This window comes from Neophocaena asiaeorientalis, unplaced genomic scaffold, assembly GCF_003031525.2.
Source record: "Neophocaena asiaeorientalis asiaeorientalis breed wild unplaced genomic scaffold, Neophocaena_asiaeorientalis_V1.1 scaffold629, whole genome shotgun sequence".
NCBI classification, from domain to species: domain Eukaryota; kingdom Metazoa; phylum Chordata; class Mammalia; order Artiodactyla; family Phocoenidae; genus Neophocaena; species Neophocaena asiaeorientalis.
In genome coordinates, this window is record NW_020175468.1 from 399500 (window position 1) to 410823 (window position 11324).

Consider the following 11324-nt stretch of genomic DNA (forward strand, 5'->3'; position numbering starts at 1 on the left):
ATAAATAAAATTTAAAAAAACCTCTAGAAAAGTTGCAGGATACCAAAAGTGCATGCACAAAACATATCACGAAATAATCAAGATGGTGTGGTACTGGCATAAACAGATACGTAACGTAACAGAACAGAACGCTCAGAATTAATTTTGCATATATGTAAAATGCATTTTCAAGACCACGGAATAGAAAAAGGACAGTCTCAGTAACAAACGGTGCTGGGAAACCGGGTATCGACCAGCAAAAGTGTAAAGCTGGAACCTTACCTGCATCAGAATGAGAAACTTCTGTGTGTCAGAGGAGGCAACCAACAGCGAAAAGCAACCTCCAAGGACCGGAGATGATGAAAATGGGCTAAGAATCTCCACGTGTCAGAGATTTAGGTTGATTTCCAAGTTTAAAATCAATGATAGAATGAAACACCCTCTATCACTGATGTATCTCTGAACTTCCCATTCCATTCCCCATCATTACGATTTTTAAATCAGTGACACACCCATTTCGCTTCTAATGCAGCATGAAAAGCAGGAGGTATTTGCTGTAATTAGTCTGTTTGCTACAATTTACCAGGCATAAGTGCATATTATTACCTGACTTCCATGTGCAGCTTCTTTATCCTGGTTTTCAGAGAGCAGACAGTGCATCCAGGTGGGGCCCCTCAGTAATCCCTGCCGCCCAGTAGCACCGACACCCCATCTCCAATCCATGGGTGTGAAGCCCTGCCCAGGACTAGGCCCAGTGGAGCCTCTTCACAAGTCCCAGGTGACTGGGTCATGGGGAGATGGGATCTAAGTGGAGATGACGGCCCTGAGGTAAGGACCTGGGTTGCTGTGACTGTACAGGTGTCAGGCAGGATACTTCAGAGTCAGACAAGATCAGCGAGTCCAAAGAAGGGCATTTTAGGAAGGACAGAAAAATCAACTGACAATATGATTTTACCTGAGAAAGAGCCATTTCTGACTCCTTTTCTTTCCTCTCCCTCCTCTTCTGGGCTTCTTCCTCAGACAAGAGTCTTTAGAGGTCGATCCTGAAAGTGGAAAACAGGCTGTTTAATGCTTGCAATCAACGCACCCCCTTCCTGAGTCACCACCACACACACACACACAGGGAAGCCCTCAGCATGTGGAACAGACGGTCCTCTGCTGCCCACTGTCCCAGGAGGGGCTCAGGACAGTAACTCCCACATACAGACCAACAAGTAAGTTCCTACACTTTTTTTTTGTTCAGTGCATGACAGATCTTTGAAGATCAAATAGTGTAGCTTATCCCTTTCTTAACTGAAGTATATATATATATTGAATATATATTTTACTCATTTATTTATGGCTGCATTGGGTCTTCGTTGCGGTGCGCGGGCTTCTCATTGCGGTGGCTTCTCTTGTTGCAGAGCACGGGAGCTCTAGAGCGCAGGTTCAGTAGTTGTGGCACACAGGCCTAGCTGCTCCGGAGCATGTGGGATCTTCCCAGACCAGGGCTCGAACCCGTGTCCCCTGCATTGGCAGGCAGATTCTTAACCACTGCACCACCAGGAAGTCCCTATATTTTCTTTTTCAGATTATTTTCCATTATAGGTTATAAGATACTGAATATAGTTCCCTGTGCTATACAGTAGATCCTTGTTGTTTAATTATTCTATATGTAGTAGTGTGTATTTGTAAATTCCAAACTCCTAATTTATCTCTCCCCCTCCTTCCACCTTTGGGAACCATAAGTTTGTTTTCAGTGTCTGTGAGTCTGGTTCTGCTTTGTCAGTAAATTCATTTGTACCAATTTTTTTAGATTCCACATATAAGTGATATCATGTGTGTCTATCTCTGTCTGATTTACTCCACTTAGTACTGTTACCAAAATGCAAGTCCGTGTGCTAGACGCACAGTGAGGCCAAACAATACCAAAATGTTGGAGTTTGGAACAGAAGGTTTGCTGCAGGGCCATGCAAGGAGATGGGTGGCTCATGCCTTAAAAACCCCAAACTCCCTGAAAGCTTCCAGCAAAGCCCTCTTATAGGAACGGTGAGGGAGGGGTGTGGTTACAGACCTCTTGGTGGCAGACCCTTTGTACTTGAGGTCAGGTCGTGGTCGGGTAAAGATGTTCCTGTAAACCTCCACGAAACAAATGTTACTCTCTGTCCTGACAATAGAGGGGAAGGTGCCAAGACACAACTTTCACCCTCCGAGGTCCAGGCCTGGCTAACAGAAAGGGGTCCCTGCAGGGGGGCCAGTTACCCTGCCCCAGAGCACTGGTCCAGAACCAGGTTTGGGTCCTCCCACCAGTGCCCAGGCCTGGCTGAAGAAGCAGATCTCAGTTGGCAGCTCCCTCAGGGCCAGGTCCCCGTGCAGACTTCTGCGGCCATTAGGACAGCCTAATGGATCCCCGCAAGAGACACCCTGTTCCCTTGGCCTCCCAGCTCACCTGCTGGCCCAAGGAGAAGGGGAGGGGAGAAGGCCGGGATCCCTCTCTTACTTCACTCTCTGCCTGACGACTGCCACTCCGCGGACATTTGGCTGAATGGGTCCATTAAATGTCACTCATTGACAGCTGGTTGCTTGAGGGAAGGGCTCACTGTGGCGCCGACCAATGGCTGAACGGGAGCTCTAAGGCCACTCCAACCATCCCTTCAGTGGTCTCCTGGTAACGGGGGTGGGGGGAACAGCGTGCGCCAAGGGCGCTGTGCTAAGGGCTGCGCACTGCTGGGCTCTTATTACAGCGTGACCATCTCCAGGTCTCCACCTGCACCACTCTGCGTTTCCATTTCATTCTGCTTATCGGTCTCCCTGTTGCTTTCTGTCTGTCTTTTTGCTCCCCTCTAGTCTCCTGCTGTTTCTCTCCTCCTATTTTCTCACTCCTGTCATGCCCCACTCTGCAACTTGTGCCCCTATTGATGCTCTTTCTCCCCGACCTTTCTGATGGCCCTACATCTCTATGTATTTCTGCCTTTTCTTCCCCCATCTCTTCTCTCTGTCCCTGTTATTCTCCCTGCCCACTCTCCGGCGCCCCCTGGTGGCTGTGCTTCCTTCCTGCTCTCTCTCTTCCTCTGCTCTCCTCGTTTCTCCTCTTCTTTTCCTCTCCCAGCATCAAGTTGCTCTGTAGGACATGGGTTCAGCTCTTTTATCCCCTCCCCCGACTCTCCATGGGAAATGCCTCACCACGGTTGACGATGCTGTTACCACTGATCAAGGGCTCCTCTCGTATTCTGCCTTAATCCCTTCACCTCCCTGCAGATCCCAATTTTCTATACACTCTATTTTACTCATCTACTTTCACTGCTTTTTCTCTTTCATTCTTACCATCTCTTTGCAAGACGCTCACCCATCCTCTACACTGCCCTCTGACCTTGCCCACTCTTCTTTTCCCCTCAGTTTTCTATTGCTCTCTCAGTCCCTCTCTGTGTCTTCTGATCCCCCCTGCCCACACAGTCAGAGGATGTGGGATGGAGTAAGATGCCTGCTTCCTGGGAAAACAGTGATGAAATAAAAACTCACAGTTTAAGGCAAGACAGAAAAATTTAAATTAAATTCCTTCTCCTTCATCAGTAATGACTCAGCACTCACCCCGTATATCTAGACATCTTCAGTGAACTTTATGTACCATAACAATATATCATTTACCTTAAAGGTAACACCAGTCCTGGGGAGGTACTGGGCCGCACCTAACAGAAGCTCTTTTAAGTACTTACTTAGGACCGTATTAATGTTACTGTACTACTTGCGTTCTGCCTGTTTTACAGGATTGTTTCTTGCATTACCAAGTGTGACTGAGCCTCTGGTAAAAATGATGACTAGGCGGCTTGAAACAAGTGACCAAATCTATAGTCTTATAAGACCAATGGTTTTAATAGTGTAACTCTACATATGGGGAGAAGCAACAAGAGAGAACCATTTCCTGGACCACAACAGACTGGTAAGACACCATGCAGAGGCCTTTGGCTACTGTTGCATTAGGGGCAGGGCGCGTGCGGGGCGTCGCCGGTGCAGTCAGTGTGGCCCTGTGGCCACAGTCTCCTCGGGCCGCAGTCCAGCCCCCACTCGCCCCCTTTGCCGGCGCAGCCACCAAGCCTCCAACAACCAACCACGCAGCACCCCTCCTCTGTATAAAAGGAGCCCAAAATCTGACTGGGGGAAGATGGCTCGTGGAGACACTGGTCCGCCATCTTCTTTTCCGAATAAAAAGTCGCTCTGCCTTGCCCCAGCAACTCGCCTCTCAATTTACTGGCCTGTCGTGCAGCAAGCAGAATGACCTTGGACTCTCTATCAATTTTGGCGAAGCCGGCCAGGAGCCTTGCTGCTTGTGGTCAGCCCCGGTTGGGGAATTTTCGGGTGAGGCCCTAGCAGCTGCTGGGACCACTTGTCCTGAGGATCTTCCCTTTAAATTCCCTGAAGCGGCACCAGATGCCCCAGCACTTGGCAGTGGGAGCAAGGAATCGACATCTGGGAGCTCCATACAGATGGAATCGACGGGCTCCAGACAGTAGGTATGTCTGATGTGTACAACTGGGAACATACCACCCTCTCAATTTCGGCTTTTCCTGTAAGGGAACAGCCAAGTTGTTTTGCATTTGACGGGGGTACCCTGTTGCAGAGGGAAATTTTTGTTGCAACTCTGTGAAGCAGTTTGTTTGCTTTTGTTTTGCATTCATTCACGATGGAATTTGTTTGTGCCTTTTGTGTTTTGTTGCTCTTGAACTTATAAATATATCTGTCCCTAAGGAAAGCCCTTTGGGGCGTATCTTAAATGAATGGGCAAAGTATAGTTATGGGCCTGTGACTAAAAAGAGATGATATTCTATTGTATAGTGTGTGGCCCCAGTATATGTTAGGATCAGGAGAGCAATGTGCCCTGAATGGCTCACTTATACGATCTTGCAATTAGAATTGAGCAGATAAAAATGATGAGATTCCATATGTAGAAGCATTTACGCTGTTTCATCATGAGGAAAAGAAGTGAGACAGCTGCTGCCTTATGGTACAGTGGTCTGAAAGGAAAACCAGGGGAAGATCTGTTCTACAAGAGGGAGAGGGAGAAAATGAGACTGAGAACATGTTATTTCAAAACACTGGCCAAGCAGGCTGCACCAGTGGTTGTTCCGACTGCCCCCATGCCACCAACATATTCACTCCTTTCACCACCTCCTGTTTCCCCTACTTATGGGGATCAATTAGAAGTTTCTGTGTTAACCTCTGGGGCACAGGGCCCTAGTTTGTATCACCATCTGTGACCCAAGAGGGCATCCCATTTGACCAGGAGCCACTTCTGGGGCAGGAAATTTCCCTTGCACTGATATCCTGGAGGAGGAGGCCTTAATGCAGATGGCCAATCAGCTGGGTTTCTATGGATGCACCATCCATTCTCAATTTGATTTATTTAACTGGAAAAACCATAACCTACATACCTCCACATGACTGGACTTTTCACTTCTATTTTTGCCACTCACCATCCCTCGTGGGCGGACATTCACACTTGAATATGATGCTTACTGGGGATGAAAGGGGGATGCTCAGTGACAAGATGAGGAAGTGCACTAGCTCCATCTAGCAGACCAGGTGGAACTCCAGAAGCAAATCAGGCAGTTCCGAGCCTGACTGGGAACCTAATAACGGAGATACGCCGCACCTAGAGCATTATAGGAAGTGTATCTCAGCGGGTCTTCGAAAGGGAGTAGCTAGGCAAAAGAGCTTCAACAAAATTCAAGAGATACACCAAAACCCAATGAGGACCCATCTGAGTTTCTAGAAAGAATTTATCAAGCTTATAGGCACTACACTGATGCAGACCCTGAGGCCCCCCGAAATACGGGAACGGTAAATATGACCTTCATTGGGCAAAGCACCCCAGCTATAAGAAGAAAATTACAAAGCTCGATGGTGCATTTGGCATGAACCCTTCTCAACTGGTAGATGTTGTTTTTAAAGTGTTCACCAACAGGGAACAACGAAAGGAGCTCTTTACAAGACTTCTTAATGCCACTTACCTGGTGCCAGCACTGGATTCCCAGAAGGCAAGTAGCCTGGAGAGAGGTGAGCCCCACCGGGGAGGGAACAGTATGCTTACGGTAAGGAGGAAGGGCACTGGAAAAGACTGCACTCAGCTAAGGAGTAAGAAGGAAAACAACACAAGAAAGACGGGCACCCCTCCTGTGGTAGAGAGAGCGCAACGCTCTGTAGATGAATAAAGCTGCCCAGGCTCCCTTGGACTTGACGTGTCCGATTCCAATTTCCCCACAGGAGCCCCGGGTAACTTTGACAGTGGGGGACAAGCTGATTGACTTTCTGATAGATACCGGTGTAACATACTCTGTGGTAAACACACGGTGGCACAGAAAACATCTCAGTCCTTCCCCGTCACAGGAGTTTCTGGAGAAGGACAACGTCTTTCTTTCCTATAACCTCTAGAAGGCTAATTAGGGGACCTCACCCTGAAACGCAGTTTCTTACATATGCCGGTGTGTCTGATCAGCCCCTCTTCGGTAAATTAAGCACTCAGGCAACTTTTTCGCCAGCACAGCTTGACATCAGGGTCCCACAGGAGCACACTGTAAGCCTAAAGATGGCGCTCAGGGACACCCCAGAAAAGGAGACTGAGCTCTCACCCACTCCACCCCCATTCCCCCCGCTCCAGGTCTGTGAAAAGCTAAGGCAGAAGTGTGGGTCGATGGCACCCCAGGGAAGGCCAAAAATGCATGGCCGATACTGGCCAATACAAATCATGTTAAAAAGGGACTCTGGAGGGAATTCCCTGGTGGTCCACCGGTTAGGACTTGGTGCTTTCATCGCGGTAGCCCGGGTTCGATTTCTGGTCAGGGAACTAAGATCCCGATCCCGCAAGCCGCACAGCGTGGCAAAAAAAAGGGATGCGCTGGGACACCTGATCGAAAACAACACCCTCTGAGCCAAGGGGCCCAAAAGGGAATTTAGCCAGTTCTCAAAAAGTCGGTTTAATCAGGTTAAACCTTGCAGGTCCCCACATAAAACCCCTATCCTCCTAGTCAAACAGCCAAACTCAACAGCATCTCTTTGTCCCAGACTTGAGGGCTACTAATGAAGTCCAGGATTTGCACCCTGTGGTACGCAGTCCATACGCTCTGCTCACAGCTATGCCAGGAGCAAACAGCTGGTTCTGTTTTGGACGTGAAGGATGCTTTTTTTCTGCATTCCTATTGCAGAAGAATCACAGCAGCTGTTTGCTTTTGAATGGCAGGACCCAGAAAGACAGGTGGTCCAACAGTATTGGTGGACGGTCCTGCCTCAAGGTTTAAGGATTCCCCTACCTTGTTTGGGGAAATGTCGGCTGGGGACCTTAGAGACTTAATATTGGATGAAGGACTCTTCCTCCAAAATGTGGACCATTTGCTCATAGCGAGCCCTACGAATGATAAGTGTCTACAAAATACCATCAGGACCCTGAGCTATTTGGCCAACTGTGGATGTAAGGTCTCCCAGAAAAAGGCTCAAGGATGTAAGCAGCAAGTCACGTAGCTGGGTTTTTTATCCTTTCCCAAGGGCAGCGGGGTCTTTTTGCTTGATAGAAAGCGGGCAGTTGCAGGCTTGGGAACACCCAAGAGTTGCAGATAACAGGGCGTTTCTGGGAATGGCAGGATTCTATCGGATCTGGATCCCGAACTATAGGCTCAGAGTAAAGGCCCTCTATAAGGCTTTAAAGGGACACGATTTTGAGCCCCTTACTTGGACTAAAGAGTGCCAAACAGCCTTTGAAACAATAAAAACAAAGTCTCAGCTCTGGCTTTGGGACAACCGGACTGAAAGAAACCTTTAAGATTATATGGCCATGAGAGACAAATCTTGGGGTGTTAATTCAAATTCTGGGGAATGTCCTTCGACCTGGTGCCTAATTCTCAAGACAACTAGAACACACGGTTAAGGGATGGCCACTGTGCCTTTGAGCTGTAGCAGCTCCTTGCAACAGACTTCCGGAAGCTGAGCAGTTTACCCTGGGCAACCCACCACTGTGTATGTCTCTCACCATGTCCTTTACTGGAACAAAAAGGGGGGCTACTGGCTGACTTCTGGGAGAATGGGAAAGTACCAGGCCATTCTCTTAGACAATCCCAATGTAACATCTCAGGTCACTGCGGCCCTAAAGCCAGCCACCATCGCTCCCGACTGCGGCCTGCGCGTCGTGGGGCTGGTGCGCTCCGGCAGACCAGGCCGAACAGACACTCCTGGCTGAGGCAGGCACGGACCTGTTCACAGTAGGTGACGTGCTGGGTACGTGGTGGTGACCCTTGAAAGGACTGACTCTCGCTATGCATTCTCCGTGGGGCATGCTCACGGCGCCATCTGGAAAGAAAGGGGGCTCCTCACTTCAAACAGTAAAGACATAAAACATGCTTCTGAAATCTTGTCCCTGTTAGAAGCAGTCCACAAGCCCTCACAAGTGGCCGTAATGCACCGCCCAGGCCACCAGAAGGGTGAGACTCATATAACAAAAGGCAACCGGTTAGCTGACCAAGCTGCAAAGAAAATAGCAAAGGCAGGCGATTACCAAGCCATCATAGGGTCACTTCTCCCGCAGACTGACTTGTCAGAATACCAGCCGGAATATTCAGAAAAGGACGAGGAGAGGGCCGAAGAGAGGGAATTCACTCTTGATCACACTCGCGCCTGGCTAGAAATCAGCGCACATGGAGCCGACTTGATTTCTGAGGCTGTCGTGGACACTGCCGCAGCACATTCGTAACAGCACCCACCACGGGAGAGATGCCGCCTCACAGTGGATTCAGAAGTGTATAATGGGGCCTGACCTACGGAGGGCCATCCAGGGAGTCACTGAAAATTGCATGATTTGTGCTAAAAATAACCCAGATGCTGCTGTCAGATCTCCCCAGATGGGGACCCAACACAGACGACTCCCCGAGCCACCAAGGACTGGCAACTAGACTTTACTCAAGTTGATAGGGACAGAGTAAAGGGACAAAGTAGGCGGTTGAATAGTTAATCCCACTGGGGGAGTGCAAGTAAAGAAAAAAGCATGGGAGACCCCTGTAAGTTAATGATCTCTCAAGAAAGCAGGTGTGTGTAACCACAAAACCAAGCAACAGAAGCCTGAGACACGCCCCCGAACAATAAAACGAGGGTGGCCTGAGACCCACGTCTGCCCAGTGAGCTCAGTAAGTTGACGCCTAGACATGCTCCTCTGCACACACTGAAAACACACAAGGAAAAGGTGACATCATGCTGAGACCTGAGATGCTTTATCATCGTCTAGTATATGTTACCACCTTTCTTCCTCACTTCCGTTGCTCCATGACAGTCCCAGTTTGGCCATGTAGGGACAAGAAAAATCCCCCACCCGATGTGGAGGCGGAGCTGAGGATGGAAGCTTGACGTCTACTCAAGAATGAGGAAGGAGGTGGTCTTCTCCCCCTCCCCACTTCTCCTTTGATTATAAAACAGGAGCCCACTAAGTTCTGGGGGCGGCACCCTCTCGCCCACCCGCAAGCCTCACAAGCATGCTAGTCTAATAGATCACTTTGCCTCTGCCTGAAGAACGAGCTCCTCGGAGCCCCCCAAGACACATTCCAGTGGTTTCAGCTGGCGACCACAAAGGGGCAGTGGTAAGATAAGAAGGAGGGGGGTCGGGTCCTAGAGGGGCTGTGGATGCCAGGTGGACTGGGAAGGGCACTCCCCCAATGTGTGCCCCTTTTAGGCGGCTGGTCAACCCCGAATGCTTTAGGACTCTGATGAGAGATCTAGATACAGACCAGAGGAACAATGACATGGATGTTTAGAGACACGGAACCAGAGGAATGCTGGCAGTCAGCATGGCTTGCCACAGAAAGATGCTGTGCATGTTTAGGGACCCGTACATTCTAGGTCTGTCCCTGTTGTACTCAAGTCTGTAAACTTAACTATTCCAACTGTTATTTATAAGCTGATAAGTTTTGTTTTGCAATGCCTGTCTTATGAACAAGTTTTAAAATGAAACTATGAGATCTCTGTCTGGATATATGTGTGTCTTACGTGGGCTTGTCTTTAGATAGTATTGCTAAGGTTAATTTGTAAATGAGCTCAATTTAATTGGCTTAAAAAAATAAGTGTTACAAATTAAACATTTCTGAATACAAGAGAAACTAAGCTAAATGGATTTCAGGTTCACATGACCTGAGAAATATTTATTAAATTAATATTTGGTATTAAGGTTTGTTGTTATTAAAGTTTGTTAATTAATATAGACATGTCTTTAGAGTCATCAACATTAAGCACAGTATTTTTATTGTACCTGGGTTTGCTGAAAGTCACTAAGTTCATACTATTTTTGTTGTAAAATCTGTCAGCAAGAAAATTAATCCCTCATTGTCAGACTTGTACTTGTAGCATGGCCACTGTCTGCTCCTAAATGAGCGAAATTAAATGGGTAAATAACAGCTGCAAATTGAACAGTCAGGGCTATGGGAAATCCAAGACAGCAGCTTGGCTTCTCCTGGATCCCTGGCAAACCCCATTTTTTATTTAATGGTTTAAACCCTTTCTTGGCTACAAGGCTGATACCCTCACAGTGGAAAAAAGAATGGTTTAAAAACGTGTTTTGGGCTTCCCTGGTGGCGCAGGGGTTGGGAGTCCACCTGCCGATGCAGGGGACACGAGTTCGTGCCCCGGTCCGGGAAGATCCCACATGCCGCGGAGTGGCTGGGCCCGTGAGCCATGGCCGCTGAGCCTGCGCGTCCGGAGCTTGTGCTCCGCAACGGGAGAGACCACAACAATGTGAGGCCCGCGTACCGCAAAAAAATAAATAAAATGAAAACGTGTTTTTCCCTTGGGTATAGTTTCTATAAATTTTAGTGATCAAGGCAACCACTTTACTGGACAAATTATAATACAAGCCTATGTTATTAATTAACCAGACTTATTTTACAAATTAATCTTAATTTGGCTATATTTGGTAAAACTGAGGGTTATTTACAAAAGAAAAAATTATGTTTTAACAGATATTAAATTTTAGTTTTGCCAATTGAGGTCAGTATCTACTGTCTTAAAACTCACTTTTCAAATAGCTCTTTGTTGCTATATTATTCTAAAGCTTAATTGAGTTAAGATATTCTAAGCTTGTTTCTGAAGATGATCACGTAATCTACCTTTGGATGAAGACTAGATGCCCATAATCTATAACCAGGGGATTATACATACTAGAAAAAGCATCACTTAAAGGACTGTGTCCGTCCTAGATAAAAGGCCTCTTAACAGGTATTCTTAAGCACGTCATGCACAAGGAAACTGAAGGGAATCAACTTCAAGACTTAAGGTACTTTCCCCCGAATTACTAGAAGTGCCCAACGGAGGAGTGCCCTGATGTCGGTCATCCCCTCCCTACGCCC

The 11324-nt window shown here is 47.8% G+C and overlaps 1 long non-coding RNA gene across 1 annotated transcript; it reads left to right on the plus strand.

Moving 5' to 3' along the window:
* Positions 1-1015: 1015 nt before the first annotated feature.
* Positions 1016-10092, plus strand: LOC112415438 (uncharacterized). Its single transcript, XR_003006313.1, has 2 exons — positions 1016-1193; positions 3723-10092. It is a non-coding gene; the product is annotated as an uncharacterized LOC112415438 (long non-coding RNA).
* Positions 10093-11324: the final 1232 nt, after the last annotated feature.